We start from the raw sequence: 15268 nt of genomic DNA on the forward strand, positions 1-15268 counted from the left end.
GGCAGCGACTGACAACAACGTCAACAATGTCAACAATGTCCAAGTCAATGTCAACAATGTCAACAATGTGCAATGGTCTGCTGAGGAAGCAAATTGCTTGGTGGCGATTTGGGCATCGACAGAGTTCCAGGAAAAGCTGGAGAGTAGTACTAGAAAGAGCAACGTGTGGAAGAGACGGAGAGTAGTACTAGAAAGAGCAACGTGTGGAAGAGATGGAGAGTAGTACTAGAAAGAGCAACTTGTGGAAGAGACGGAGAGTAGTACTAGAAAGAGCAACATGTGGAAGAGATGGAGAGTAGTACTAGAAAGAGCAACTTGTGGAAGAGACGGAGAGTAGTACTAGAAAAAGCAACGTGTGGAAGAGACGGAGAGTAGTACTAGAAAGAGCAACGTATGGAAGAGACGGAGAGTAGTACTAGAAAGAGCAACGTATGGAAGAGACGGAGAGTAGTACTAGAAAGAGCAACGTGTGGAAGAGACAGAGAGTAGTACTAGAAAGAGCAACGTATGGAAGAGACGGAGAGTAGTACTAGAAAGAGCAACGTGTGGAAGAGACAGAGAGTAGTACTAGAAAGAGCAACGTGTGGAAGAGACGAAGAGTAGTACTAGAAAGAGCGACGTGTGGAAGAGACGGAGAGTAGTACTAGAAAGAGCGACGTGTGGAAGAGACGGAGAGTAGTACTAGAAAGAGCGACGTGTGGAAGAGATGGAGAGTAGTAATAGAAAGAGCGACGTATGGAAGAGATGGAGAGTAGTACTAGAAAGAGCAACTTGTGGAAGAGACGGAGAGTAGTACTAGAAAGAGCAACGTATGGAAGAGACGGAGAGTAGTACTAGAAAGAGCAACGTGTGGAAGAGACGGAGAGTAGTACTAGAAAGAGCAACGTATGGAAGAGACGGAGAGTAGTACTAGAAAGAGCAACGTGTGGAAGAGACGGAGAGTAGTACTAGAAAGAGCGACGTATGGAAGAGATGGAGAGTAGTACTAGAAAGAGCAACATGTGGAAGAGACGGAGAGTAGTACTAGAAAGAGCAACGTATGGAAGAGACGGAGAGTAGTACTAGAAAGAGCAACGTGTGGAAGAGACGGAGAGTAGTACTAGAAAGAGCAACTTGTGGAAGAGATGGAGAGTAGTACTAGAAAGAGCGACGTGTGGAAGAGACGGAGAGTAGTACTAGAAAGAGCAACGTGTGGAAGAGCTGGAGAGTAGTACTAGAAAGAGCGACGTGTGGAAGAGATGGAGAGTAGTACTAGAAAGAGCGACGTGTGGAAGAGACGGAGAGTAGTACTAGAAAGATCAGGCTGTATGCAGAACGTGTGGAAGAGATGGCCACGGCTGGGTTGACTAGAGCGTCAGACCGAATAATTAATAAACTCAAAATGTTTATTATGTGCATGCCTTGTGTATTGAGCATTGAGCAACGCCCTCTTTTATCCGGCGGGCCGTCACGCACTCGCACGCACGTCGCTGCACTCTGCTCTCGTCTGTCGGCTCCCGGCTGCGTTTTTGCCGATCAACTAATACATTTTTGGAAAGTTTAATTTGCCGCCTTTTGATCGTCACCCTACTCAACCTATTGCATGCTTCCATTCTCGAGTTACAAGACGAAACATCTCACAAGCGTCATTTGGACGAGTGACCACATCCGGTTGTGAACAGTCCTGAAATTTACCGTTGATGGCGAAAATGATTGACCACCATTGTAGCCAAGGAGCGTCCGCTCTGAAAGCGATCCCAGACGGGCACTGACAGTGGGGGAAGGTGACACAAGAAGACGAAGAAGTCCATTGTTTTGTATAGAGCCTCGAAATGAATGGCAGCGGATGGCCATTTTGGATAATCATGCAGAATTGTTACTGGTACACACATTACAAAAACCTTTGTAAAACATTCATTTTCAGTGGGATTTTTACAAACTTTGGACCTGTACTACATAAGACTTCAGGCTATGGAACCGTTATGTTTTCCAGCTCCTACCTCTCAGCTGGAACTTTAAAACAGGCTTCTGGCAGCCAGTAAAAATAAATGTGAGTACATAAAACTTTTACTTCAGTGTGTTCAAACCTCTGTTACTATTTCATTAGGACTCAAAGTGATCTTTCTTTATTGTGTAAGACACTTCAGAATGTTACCTTTCAAAAGAGACCAGACTCATGCATGTGCTATAAGTATAAAGTCTGTACGTCTTTAAGGGCCATATGAGTGTTTTTGTTATTATTATTATTATTATTATTATTATTATTATTATTATTATTATTATTATTATTATTATTATTATTATTATTATTATTATTATTATTATTATTATTATTATTATTATTATTATTATTATTATTATTATTATTATTATTATTATTGTTATTATTATTATTATTATTATTATTATTATTATTATTATTATTATTATTATTATTATTATTATTATTATTATTATTATTATTATTATTATTATTATTATTATTATTATTATTATTATTATTATTATTATTATTATTATTATTATTATTATTATTATTATTATTATTATTATTATTATTATTATTATTATTATTATTATTATTATTATTATTATTATTATTATTATTATTATTATTATTATTATTATTATTATTATTATTATTATTATTATTATTATTATTATTATTATTATTGTATTATTATTATTATTATTATTATTATTATTATTATTATTATTATTATTATTATTATTATTATTATTATTATTATTATTATTATTATTATTATTATTATTATTATTATTATTATTATTATTATTATTATTATTATTATTATTATTATTATTATTATTATTATTATTATTATTATTATTATTATTATTATTATTATTATTATTATTAGTATTAGTATTAGTATTAGTATTAGTATTAGTATTAGTATTAGTATTAGTATTAGTATTAGTATTATTAGTATTATTATTATCATTATTATTACCAATAGAAGGATATGATTTATGGGAATATTATGATTATCTGTGTAGCCAATTGAATGGACTCTGTTGTACTGTGGGTGGATCACCTGTTAGGCGGACCAGCCACAGCGCGGCAGAGATCATAAATGGGTGATAGGAATCAGCTGGGTGGTGTAGCCACGGGGGAAAGCATACAATTTTCTGACCGATTTAGAACGCTTTGGAAACACTTAGAATAGTCTTAGAAACGCTTTAGAACGCTTTGGAAACACTTAGAATAGTCTTAGACACGCTTTAGAACGCTTTAGATAGTCTTTGAACCATTATAGGAACAATAGGATCGCTTTGATCACCTCTCCCATGTAATCCATATATATTCTAAATAAATCGGATATCTGTGGTATCTGATAACGGAACTCAAGGTGTGGAGACTATTCTTTGGATGGAGCGCGTATGGAATCACGTCCCCGACTACCACTAGAAGCGGACCCAGGCAGAGGCCGCTATATTGAGTCAGAAAATTCGCTGTTGTTGAAGCCACCCATGGAGAGGCGCGCTTCAATAAAGTGACAAGAGGACTCGTCAGGTTGTTGAAGCCACCCAGGCTAGAGGCACGCTTCAATAAATGACAAGAGGAAACCAGGAAGGAAGGAAGGAATCGATCAACCACGGTATCACAGCGAGAGAATCATCCCGATTCCCGAGGACATCAATGGAACGTTCGTGAGTAGAATTTATCAATGAAATACAGACTACTACGTATGTTGCGCGCGCACACGGCGCTGTGGAATATAAAATAATTATACAGTTGTGTTAAGAATTGGCGGATAAATATAAGCAAGATGTCGGTTTCTGAAACGGATAACATGGATTTGACGGTCGCGGAAAATGACAATTAAGAGCATCACGTAAAGGGAGGCTTGCAGCATGCACCCGCAAACAAAATGAGATTAAACAGATGGTGATATCAAAGGATGAAGAAGGAGTCAAAACGTACATGGCATTGTTCAATAAGGCACTCAGTGATTTTAAGATCGCAAATGAGTCTGTACAGTTGTATTTACAGGATGATGATGGTGGAGATGATGAAACACAATGGTATAAACCAAAAATAGATGGATGGGTTACATGGGTTAACGAGATTGAAGATTGGTTGATGGAGGAGTATAAGAAAAAGCAAACCCTAGCTCCCGGCCAAATTGAGTCTGTGGTCCAAAGACGGGTTGAGAGTGCTCAGGATAAATTGGATAAATTAAGTCTAAAGAGAGCTGAATTAGAGGCTGAATTAAGTCTAAAGAGAGCTGAATTAGAGGCTAAATTAAAGGCCACTGCACTTTCAGCCAGAGCTGAATTAAAGGCTGAGAGGGAGAAACTTGACTTGGATACAGACATAGCTGCATCAACGGCCAAGATCAAAGTACTGGAACGTTTTGAATTAGAGGATAAATTAAAGCTGCAGCAGGCTAAATTAAAGGCTGAATTAGATCCAAAGGATGCTAAATTAAAGGCTAAATTAAAGGCTGAGAAGGTCTCAGAAGGTCTACAGACATTTCAGCCACCCTCACAGCAGCTCCAGCTCGTTAGCCAGCAGCAACAGCAACAGGAGGCCAGACCGGCTGACAAGAAACAGGTTTACCACTATGAAGACTCTGTCAACCCAAGTGACAAACCTGCAGGGGCCAAAGAGCAGCTGAGAAGAGAGGAGGAGAGGAGGCACTCGGAGAGAGAGCGGAAGTACAAGCGTAAACGGATTGAGGAGCAGCGACAACTTCTGCGGTTGCAGAGACAGCTTCAACAGGAGAGGGCCTACCTCGTGTCTCTGCAACAGCAACACAACAACAACAACAACAACAACAACAACAACAACAACAGCAACAGCAACAGCAACAACAGCAACAGCAGCAGCAGCAACAGCAGCAGCAGCAACAGCAACAACAACAACAGCAACAACAACAGCAACAGCAACAGCAACAACAGCAGCAACAGCAACAACAACAACAGCAACAACAACAACAGCAGCAGAACCAGCTGAAGCCAGCCCAGAGCCTGGTCCTCCAGGCTCAGCAGAACCAGCAGAAGAACCAGGTCCAGACGGCACCAACCCCGAAGTCTGCGGTGAGCCAGGCCCAGCTGAAGAAGAAGCCAAAGGTGAAGTCCCTTGACGGCAAGCAAAGACAACAGCTGAAACAGCAGCAGACAGCCGCCACCAAGCCACAGGTGACTCCGGTTTCCACGCATCTGCAAAATAAGCTCAGGAAGGATGCAGAGCGCAAAGATGGCGGCACAGATAAACAGAAGGACAAGGACAAGTACAAGGACAAGAGAAAGGAGGAGAAGGTGAAGTCCCTTGATGGCAAGATTAAGAAGGAAGAGAAAGGCTTTGGCAGTTCTCCACGTGTGAATATGAAGTCTGAGCAAGAAGAAGACCTCTACCACTCTCCTAAACACCAGAAGTCTCTGAAGAGGGAGCGAGATGAAGTGACAGGAATCGACTTCAAACCTAAGAAAATCAAGACCAAAAACGACAAGGTCAAGAAAAGTTAACAGGATGAAGAAGAGGACATCAAGCCCAAGAAGACTAAGAACAAGAAAGGAGTAGTGGTGGACGGAAAAGACAAGTCTGGAAGATCTCAGAGCAGAGACAACTCTGGAAGATCTAAGAGCAAAGACAAGTTTGGAAGATCTCAGAGCAGAGACAACTCTGGAAGATCTAGGAGCAGAGAGAAGACTGGCATATCTAAGAGCACAGAGAAGGCACCTCTTCAGGAGCTAAGCAAAGAAGATGGCCATGTCTGGTACATACTCCATTACAGGGTGTATCATAAAAGAAGGAAAGAGAAGACAACATGAGTGGTGTTTGATTCAAATCATTCCAAGGCACCACCATGGGAAACTCTGGAGTGAGGTGGAATGTGGATTCTCAAACCCCCCCCCCTTTGCAGGCCCACTTTGGTAGGGTAAGGGAGAGGCTGACCAAGAGTAAGCAAAGGTCTTGACTTTGAGAAAAGGAAACACAAACACAAGAATGTGAACATGATGCATTGGTGTATTGATCACACGACAATAATACCCAATTAAGACAATGGAAAATGCATCATTAAGACCAAGGAATATGCATCATTAAGGCATTTAAGTTTATTATGGACTCTTTTTAAGTTATGAATTAATCATCGACATGAAGATTTGTTATTTTGTAACAAGGAATGTCCAGAAGACCAGAATATGGACTTTGAATGAACATTATCATATCCATTATAGTGGACTACACAGCGCCCAGGAACCCTGGCCGCTCGGACGGATCCTGGAAGCCTTTCCAGATGACAAAGGTTCAGTACGAAGTGCCTACTACTGGATTCAAAGAAGAATTGCCAGCCGTAATGAACACTCACCTGACCGTGTTATTTATTTTGTAATTGTGTAAACATAATTAGGGGCCGGTGTAAGGGCCATATGAGTGTTTTTGTTATTATTGTTACAAAGGATCAGATTAAACTGAATATATATATTTATTGATTGATATGTATTGCATAATATTTGTATATCGTTTGATATCCCTTGTATATTCCTTGTACATATACACGGAATATCCCTTTAGCCTAGTACAGACCATAATATTTCGTTCTCCTATTGGACAGCGGTCCACAGGCGCCAAGGCCATGCCTCCAAAGTCAGGTTCAAAGTCACCGCCGGGGACATGCCTGGACATGAATGGTATTGCGCAAGGATATGAGACAGGAATAAAGCTGGTACTAGTTTATTCATCTAAGCGTATAAATACGGCGCAGGTGAATACAGAAGTATGTTACCCAATAAGTTGAAGCCTCACCCACGATACGACGTGCGGTGAAGTATGGCCTGTTTGGCCCCAAATAGAGCATTGAGACCGCGTGCAAATTAATAGCTGAAGTGTCAGAGTTTGGCGCTATACCGTCGAGTGCGACATATTCTATTAAGTCAGTAATAGTCTAATTGTGTATAGTGTATCGTGCGGCTAAAGTTCTACAGTGACCAGCATCACCAACGTTTTCCTCGTATCAGCTAGAGTGCTTATCCAGGCTGGGCTGCTTTCATGGCGCTTTCACCCGAGGAGCCCTAGACGAGGACCGTGTGGACATGTACACTGGATTATCTACCCGACGACTGCATAGCCCTTTACGGCTGGATTATATTTGCTTTTGGTCCTGTGATTAATGGAGCGGAGAATCGCCGACGCCCACACGTGTGTGGGATTTACCCTGTGAGGAGCCACGTCGAGTCTGCCCCTCAGAAGCCTGAGGCAGGCTAGCTTTCTTCCCTGTGGAGCTACAGGCTACGGAGAACAGCTGTATTCGTCTGTGGATCAAGATCTTATTGCACCGTCTCCCGTACTCGGAGTCTCCTTATCATCGTTGACCCAGACTCTATTACCGACAGATCCTCTACCCTTGCTGGCTTACAACCGGGGGGACCCTTCCAGTATCTCCCGCTATATATTACTAGTGTACCATAGATATAATTCCCTAAGATTCAGGTTGTATAATTACCTCCTGCGTAACCAGAGAATGGACATTCGTTATTGATTTGCCTACGCACATTCCTTTGCCTTATAAGCGCATTCAAAGTGAAATAGAGAAGTATATTATGTACCTTTTGCTGCAATAAATACTTAATTACAACTTTGTGTGGAACCGATTTCATTGTGGGAAGTGTTCATCATTATATATATCATGTACTGTATGGCCAGTAATTAAAGTGCATAAGACGGTAGTGGTTTAATGATACCATACTTATCAATACAGTCAGGGAATTGTACCCCTCAGTTACAATTGGTCCTTCGAGCCGGAGGGTAACTAGCGTAATATTAATATAGTGGTATTAATATTGACATGGCCAATGATGAACACTCCACAAAACGGTTCTCCTAAAATAGATCGCCCGCAGCGTAGACGGCAGACACCTCAGTACTTAGAGGATTACGTTGCCAATATACTACCTAGCTTTCTACAGACGGTAAACGCGGAAAAAGTAGATAGTAAAATTATGTCCGACCCTATCGACCAGGCTACCCCGCCAATAGAGGCCCCAGTGGGTTCTAACATAACTGACCAAGCTCACGGTGGGGACCAGGAGGGACCTGACATGACTTTACCCCCCGCCAAGACCGAAGAAGTAGTCCCCGGAGAGCTCCAGGATAAAGACAGCCCTCCAGGGATGGAACTCGACCCACTACAAGAAGAGGCGAGCACCCCGGAGATGGATCTCCTCGACTCGCCACAGGAGAACGGATCTCCAACGAGTACTACCAGGAGCGGAGAAGGGAAAGAGAACGCCTTCAAGCGCAGCAACGGAGCGACGAAGATCGTATACGTCTAGAGATTAGACGCCTTCAGACGGAAGAGAATATGGGAAGGGACCGGGCCGAAGCCCAGCGCGCCGCCGCCGAAGCCCAGCGCGCCGCTGCCGGTGCCCAAAGAGAAGCAGAGCGCGACCTCGCTCTCACCAAGCGCGAAGCCGAGTGCGACCGATTACAAGCGCAGATAATGGAGCAGCTGATCACCAGGGCAACACCCCCTCCCTCCGCACGGGGCTCCAGGGCCTCGTCAAGACAAGGGTCAAGGGCACCCTCCCCGACCCGATCAAGCGACCCTGAGCCCGACCACCAGAGAGAGCCTATACCCCCCTCCGAACCCCTTCCCCATCCGGTCCAAGTGAGACCCAGCTACAAGGAAGAAACGGTCTACACCGCGGAGAGGCTAAATAGACGACTACAGGATCTAGATGACCTGCCAGAGGAAGAAGAAGAGGGAGAGGAGGAGAGTCAAGCCCAACAGCAGCACAGTACTCCACAGGACCAGGAGGTCCAGTACAGCCCAGGCTTTACCCCCGCGGCTCTGCGCTACAGACCCCCGACTCAATTCACGGGTGAGCTTGACGCACGACCAGCCCAGAGGAACAGCACCTGGGTACGCGGGCCATGGTATCCAGCCGGTACCAGCCCACCAAGAGGCGTAAGAGGAGACTCGCCTAGGAGGCCTCTCTTCCAACGCTCACCGATGTGCCAGCCATCCATGGCATCATACATTGGCACACCGACGTTCCCGGACTTCACACACGAGAACAGAGCACAGTACACAGAGCTACGAATGTGCTTAGAGACAATGATGTCCGATGTAGCTGATGAACCGTACAAATATGCTATCCTACTGAAGCACCTCAAGGTGCCCCGAGCGCACAATATAGCGCTGGCCTATGCCACCTCTACTACCCCATACACCGCGGCTCTAGCAGCACTCGACCAAAGATATGGACGCATATATGGACGCATCGATCACTAGATGACCTGTCTATCAAGGTACAATCCCTGGTAGGGATGCTGGGGGCGCAAAGAGAAAAGGGTATGCACGAACTGTACGCGAACTCTAATGTCGAGAGGATTTTAGAGAAGATTCCGCCCACCCGACAAGAGCGCTTCAGGCGGCAAAGAGACCACCGTGATCCTAACGGTCCCGAGCCATCCCTCCTAGACCTAGCCGACTTCCTGGCGAGAGAAGTCAACAGCCTACGGTTGGATACGTTCATGCGGAGCACACCAAGCTCCAGAGAGGGACCTAGGAGAGCAAACAATGGCCGCAGATTGGTGACCGTCATGCACCAATCAGAATCAGTACCGAGCAGCAAGAACCACAGCACCCCCTCGATGAAAGAGAAGTGGAAGATGGTGTGCCCGTACTGCGAAAATGAACACTGGCTGTCACAATGTGACACGTTCAAGAAGATGACCGCCGACGAGGTGAGTCAATGGATAAAGGCCAACCGACGCTGTTACCGATGTGCGCGCAGTCACATGGCAGCCGATTGCCGCTTAAAGAAGAGGTGTAGTCGGTGTGACGGAGCCCACTTAGACGTCCTACACGACAGTAACAGAAGAAAGCCTGCACCCTCAAGCAGCACAAAGGCAAGTGTTATGTACATTGACCCCGCCAGCAGCGGGGGCGCCCGGGTGCTCTTAAAGGTGGTCCGCGTAACATTGAGTTACCAAGACAAGGTCATGGACACTTACGCCGTCCTTGACGACGGGTCAGAGAAGACCCTTCTCCTCGCGTCCGCTGCGGCCCAGCTGGGTCTGCGGGGGAGCGAAAACCAGATGACGATTCGGACAATAAGAAGAGATCTAAAGACGATAAAGGGCGAGAATGTCTCCTTCACTATCGCAGCAAGCGGGCAGCCAGAGAGACGGTATAGGATTACTAACGCTTTCACCAGCCAAGACATAGGCCTGTTGCAGTACACCTACCCCATCGCCAAGCTGATGGATAAATATGTGCACCTGAGTCAACTACCTATACCGCTCATAGACGGTGCCACCCCGACCCTGCTGATAGGCTCCGACCATGCAGACCTCATCGTCCCGATGGACCGGGTCCACACAGGGCCCAGAGGCTGTCCTGCAGCAGTCGAGACCCGCCTAGGATGGACACTACAAGGCCCCCTCGCTAGGTCCCTTAACCGAACAGCAGCCACTAGCTGCCTCCACTCCAGAGTGACAGAAGAAGACACCACCCTCCTACAGCATGTCGAGAGGCTATGGACACTAGAGACAATGCCCTTTAAGAACGAAAAGAAAGACATTCGTTCCAAGGAAGACATTTACGCTATAGCCCTCCTCGAGCAGGGGACAAAGAGAGTCAAAGTCAACGGAGTGATGAGATACGCAACTCCACTCCTGAGGCGAGAGGGTATGCCTACCTTCCACGCCCCAAAAGAAGCGACGGAGCGGTATCTATTGAACACAGAGCGGCGCCTAGCCAGAGACCCCGCTCAAGAGACTGTGTACCGCGCTGAGATTAACAAGCTAATCACAGCGGGACACATAAAGAAAATTGACATTAAAGAGGCCGATCAGACGACCGAATCATGGTACGTGCCGCACCACAAAGTCCACCACAACGGCAAGGATCGTATTGTGTTCAACTGCAGCTACCAGATCGGATCACAAAATCTGAATAAAGAGCTCTTGCCCGGCCCAACACTCGGCCCCTCTCTACTAGGCGTGTTACTACGTTTCCGCCAAGACAAGGTGGCCATCAGCGGCGACATCAAAGGGATGTTCCTGCAGGTGAGACTAGTGGAGGAGGACAAGCCCCTGCTGCGGTTCCTATGGAGAGAGAGGATCGGGGACGAGCAACCAGCCATCTATCAATGGGAAGTCCTCCCTTTCGGAACCACATGCAGCCCATGCTGTGCTACGTTTGCACTGCAAAAACACGTCGCAGAGGACCCAGCAGCCGATGAAAAGGTCCGACAAAGTGTAGGAAATAGTTTCTACGTGGACAACTGTCTGCAAAGCGTCTCGACGCCAGAAGAAGCCGAGGCCCTTCTACTCAAGCTCCGCGCCTCCCTGATCAAAGGCGGCTTTGATCTCAGGCAGTGGGCCAGCAGCGACCCGCAAGTATTGCGCAGCCTCTCCCCCGAGGACAAGGCAGCAAGCAGCGAGACCTGGATGGCGACCATCCCAGGAGAAGCCCAAGAAATGACATTAGGACTAGTCTGGCGCTTCAAAACAGACTCGCTCCATTATAAACACACACCCCTGACCAAGGAGCAGGGAAGGTCGACTGCACTACCGACCACCAGACGGAGTGTATACAGAACACTCGCCAGACAATATGACCCGTTGGGATGTATTCTACCTTACACCACCAGGGCAAAGATGATTGTAAGAGCGTTATGGGACAAGGACCAGGGCTGGGACGACCCCATACCCGAACACCTTGCATCCACATGGAGAGAGTGGGAGACAGAACTCAGCTCACTCCCAGGTGTCAACATACGCCGCAGCTACTTCCCACCCACAGTGAGGCCGGAGACGTGCCAGATGGACCTGCACATCTTCAGCGACGCCTCCGAAGTAGCCTACGGTTCGGTGGCCTACTTGCGTGCCCGAGAGGAGAGAGGAGAAATACATACTGCTTTCATCCTGGCTCGCTCAAGAATAGCCCCACGCAAGCAACAATCTATCCCGCTGTATGTAAAGAAAGGAAGAGGAACCGAGAAGCGGTGGGGTATTGTATTCAAATGCATGACCACCCGAGCGATGCATATAGAACTCCTTCCAACCATGAGCACAGACTCATTCCTTATGGCCTTCCGAAGATTCACATCGCGGAAAGGCAAACCGTCTATATTATTGTCTGATCACGGGACAAACTTCAAAGGCGGAGAAAGAGAGCTGAGAGAGAGCTTCCAAGCTATGGGCCCAGAACTTAAGACCCACCTCGCTCCATCCCAGATTGACTTCCAGTTTAATCCCCCGAATGCACCTCACTTCGGTGGAACTTGGGAACGAGAAGTACGTTCAATAAAGACAGCCCTGTACACCATGCTTGGGGCCCAGACCGTGGTGGAAGAAGTCCTAATGACAGTCCTCGCGGAGATCGAGGGAGTATTGAACTCAAAGCCCCTTGGTTACGTCTCAAGTGATGTAGCAGATGTCGACCCAGTCACCCCCAACACACTCTTGTTGTCAACCGGGGTAGACCCCGCGCTACCACAGACAATGTACAGGCCTGAAGAAGCGAACGGCCGAAGAATGTGGAGGTACAGTCAAGTATTGGCTGACAAGTTTTGGAACAGCTTCCTACTCCACTATCTACCGTCTCTACAGACCCGCCAGAAATGGGTGAAAGAGAGAGACAATTTGACAGAAGGAACAGTCGTCATGATTATCGACCAGTCACTACCCCGAGTTATGTGGCCGGCTGGCCGCGTAAGCAAAGTGATCACCGGTGCCGACGGAAAGGTCCGAGCAGCCGAAGTGCTCGTCCAAGGGCGGATCTACACCCGACCCGTGGCGAGGCTAATAGAGTTGCCAAGGCTCCCCGAGACTATTGATGACGACCATGACCCCATGACTTTGTGAACTGCCCTACCCCTCACAACAGACATTGAGTAGTGGACAGTGCGGTTAACCTGTCTCTGCTTAGCTAATTAGGTGGGACTAATTAGGAGGCGGCTGTTACAAAGGATCAGATTAAACCGAATATATATATTTATTGATTGATATATATTGCATAATATTTGTATATCGTTTGATATCCCTTGTATATTCCTTGTACATATACACGGAATATCCCTTTAGCCTAGTACAGACCATAATATTTCGTTCTCCTATTGGACAGCGGTCCACAGGCGCCAAGGCCATGCCTCCAAAGTCAGGTTCAAAGTCACCGCCGGGGACATGCCTGGACATGAATGGTATTGCGCAAGGATATGAGACAGGAATAAAGCTGGTACTAGTTTATTCATCTAAGCGTATAAATACGGCGCAGGTGAATACAGAAGTATGTTACCCAATAAGTTGAAGCCTCACCCACGATACGACGTGCGGTGAAGTATGGCCTGTTTGGCCCCAAATAGAGCATTGAGACCGCGTGCGAATTAATAACTGAAGTGTCAGAGTTTGGCGCTATACCGTCGAGTGCGACATATTCTATTAAGTCAGTAATAGTCTAATTGTGTATAGTGTATCGTGCGGCTAAAGTTCTACAGTGACCAGCATCACCAACGTTTTCCTCGTATCAGCTAGAGTGCTTATCCAGGCTGGGCTGCTTTCATGGCGCTTTCACCCGAGGAGCCCTAGACGAGGACCGTGTGGACATGTACACTGGATTATCTACCCGACGACTGCATAGCCCTTTACGGCTGGATTATATTTGCTTTTGGTCCTGTGATTAATGGAGCGGAGAATCGCCGACGCCCACACGTGTGTGGGATTTACCCTGTGAGGAGCCACGTCGAGTCTGCCCCTCAGAAGCCTGAGGCAGGCTAGCTTTCTTCCCTGTGGAGCTACAGGCTACGGAGAACAGCTGTATTCGTCTGTGGATCAAGATCTTATTGCACCGTCTCCCGTACTCGGAGTCTCCTTATCATCGTTGACCCAGACTCTATTACCGACAGATCCTCTACCCTTGCTGGCTTACAACCGGGGGGACCCTTCCAGTATCTCCCGCTATATATTACTAGTGTACCATAGATATAATTCCCTAAGATTCAGGTTGTATAATTACCTCCTGCGTAACCAGAGAATGGACATTCGTTATTGATTTGCCTACGCACATTCCTTTGCCTTATAAGCGCATTCAAAGTGAAATAGAGAAGTATATTATGTACCTTTTGCTGCAATAAATACTTAATTACAACTTTGTGTGGAACCGATTTCATTGTGGGAAGTGTTCATCATTATATATATCATGTACTGTATGGCCAGTAATTAAAGTGCATAAGACGGTAGTGGTTTAATGATACCATACTTATCAATACAGTCAGGGAATTGTACCCCTCAGTTACAATTATTATTATTATTATTATTATTATTATTATTATTATTATTATTATTATTATTATTATTATTATTATTATTATTATTATTATTATTATTATTATTATTATTATTATTATTATTATTATTATTATTATTATTATTATTATTATTATTATTATTATTATTATTATTATTATTATTATTATTATTATTAGTATTAGTATTAGTATTAGTATTATTATTATTATTAGTATTATTATTATCATTATTATTACCAATAGAAGGATATGATTTATGGGAATATTATGATGATCTGTGTAGCCAATTGAATGGACTCTGTTGTACTGTGGGTGGATCACCTGTTAGGCGGACCAGCCACAGCGCGGCAGAGATCATAAATGGGTGATAGGAATCAGCTGGGTGGTGTAGCCACGGGGGAAAGCATACAATTTTCTGACCGCTTTAGAACGCTTTGGAAACACTTAGAATAGTCTTAGAAACGCTTTAGAACGCTTTGGAAACACTTAGAATAGTCTTAGACACGCTTTAGAACGCTTTAGATAGTCTTTGAACCATTATAGGAACAATAGGATCGCTTTGATCACCTCTCCCATGTAACCCATATATATTCTAAATAAATCGGATATCTGTGGTATCTGATAACGGAACTCAAGGTGTGGAGACTATTCTTTGGATGGAGCGCGTATGGAATCACGTCCCCGACTACCACTAGAAGCGGACCCAGGCAGAGGCCGCTACAACGTCTGTCTGAAAGCGGTAAGAGGTCGGAGTGGAAACACTGGGAAAAGGAGGTAAACTAGACTCTTTGTCTGAACTGTACAAACATGTATGATGTAAGTATTAGATTCATATATTTGTGCTGATCTATGTCAAGTAGGAAGGTATAGAGAACATGTTTTTGGTTCATTCTTAAAATTATTTGTGTATTTGGTCTCACACCTTATCACAACTAGACAGTGTCTTGTGAGCATGTGTGGGTTGGGCATCATCTGATATGCTGTAAGACATGAAAAAAAA

Source organism: Notolepis coatsorum (genome assembly GCF_963971535.1).
Source record: "Notolepis coatsorum genome assembly, contig: SCAFFOLD_312, whole genome shotgun sequence".
Taxonomy (NCBI): domain Eukaryota; kingdom Metazoa; phylum Chordata; class Actinopteri; order Aulopiformes; family Paralepididae; genus Notolepis; species Notolepis coatsorum.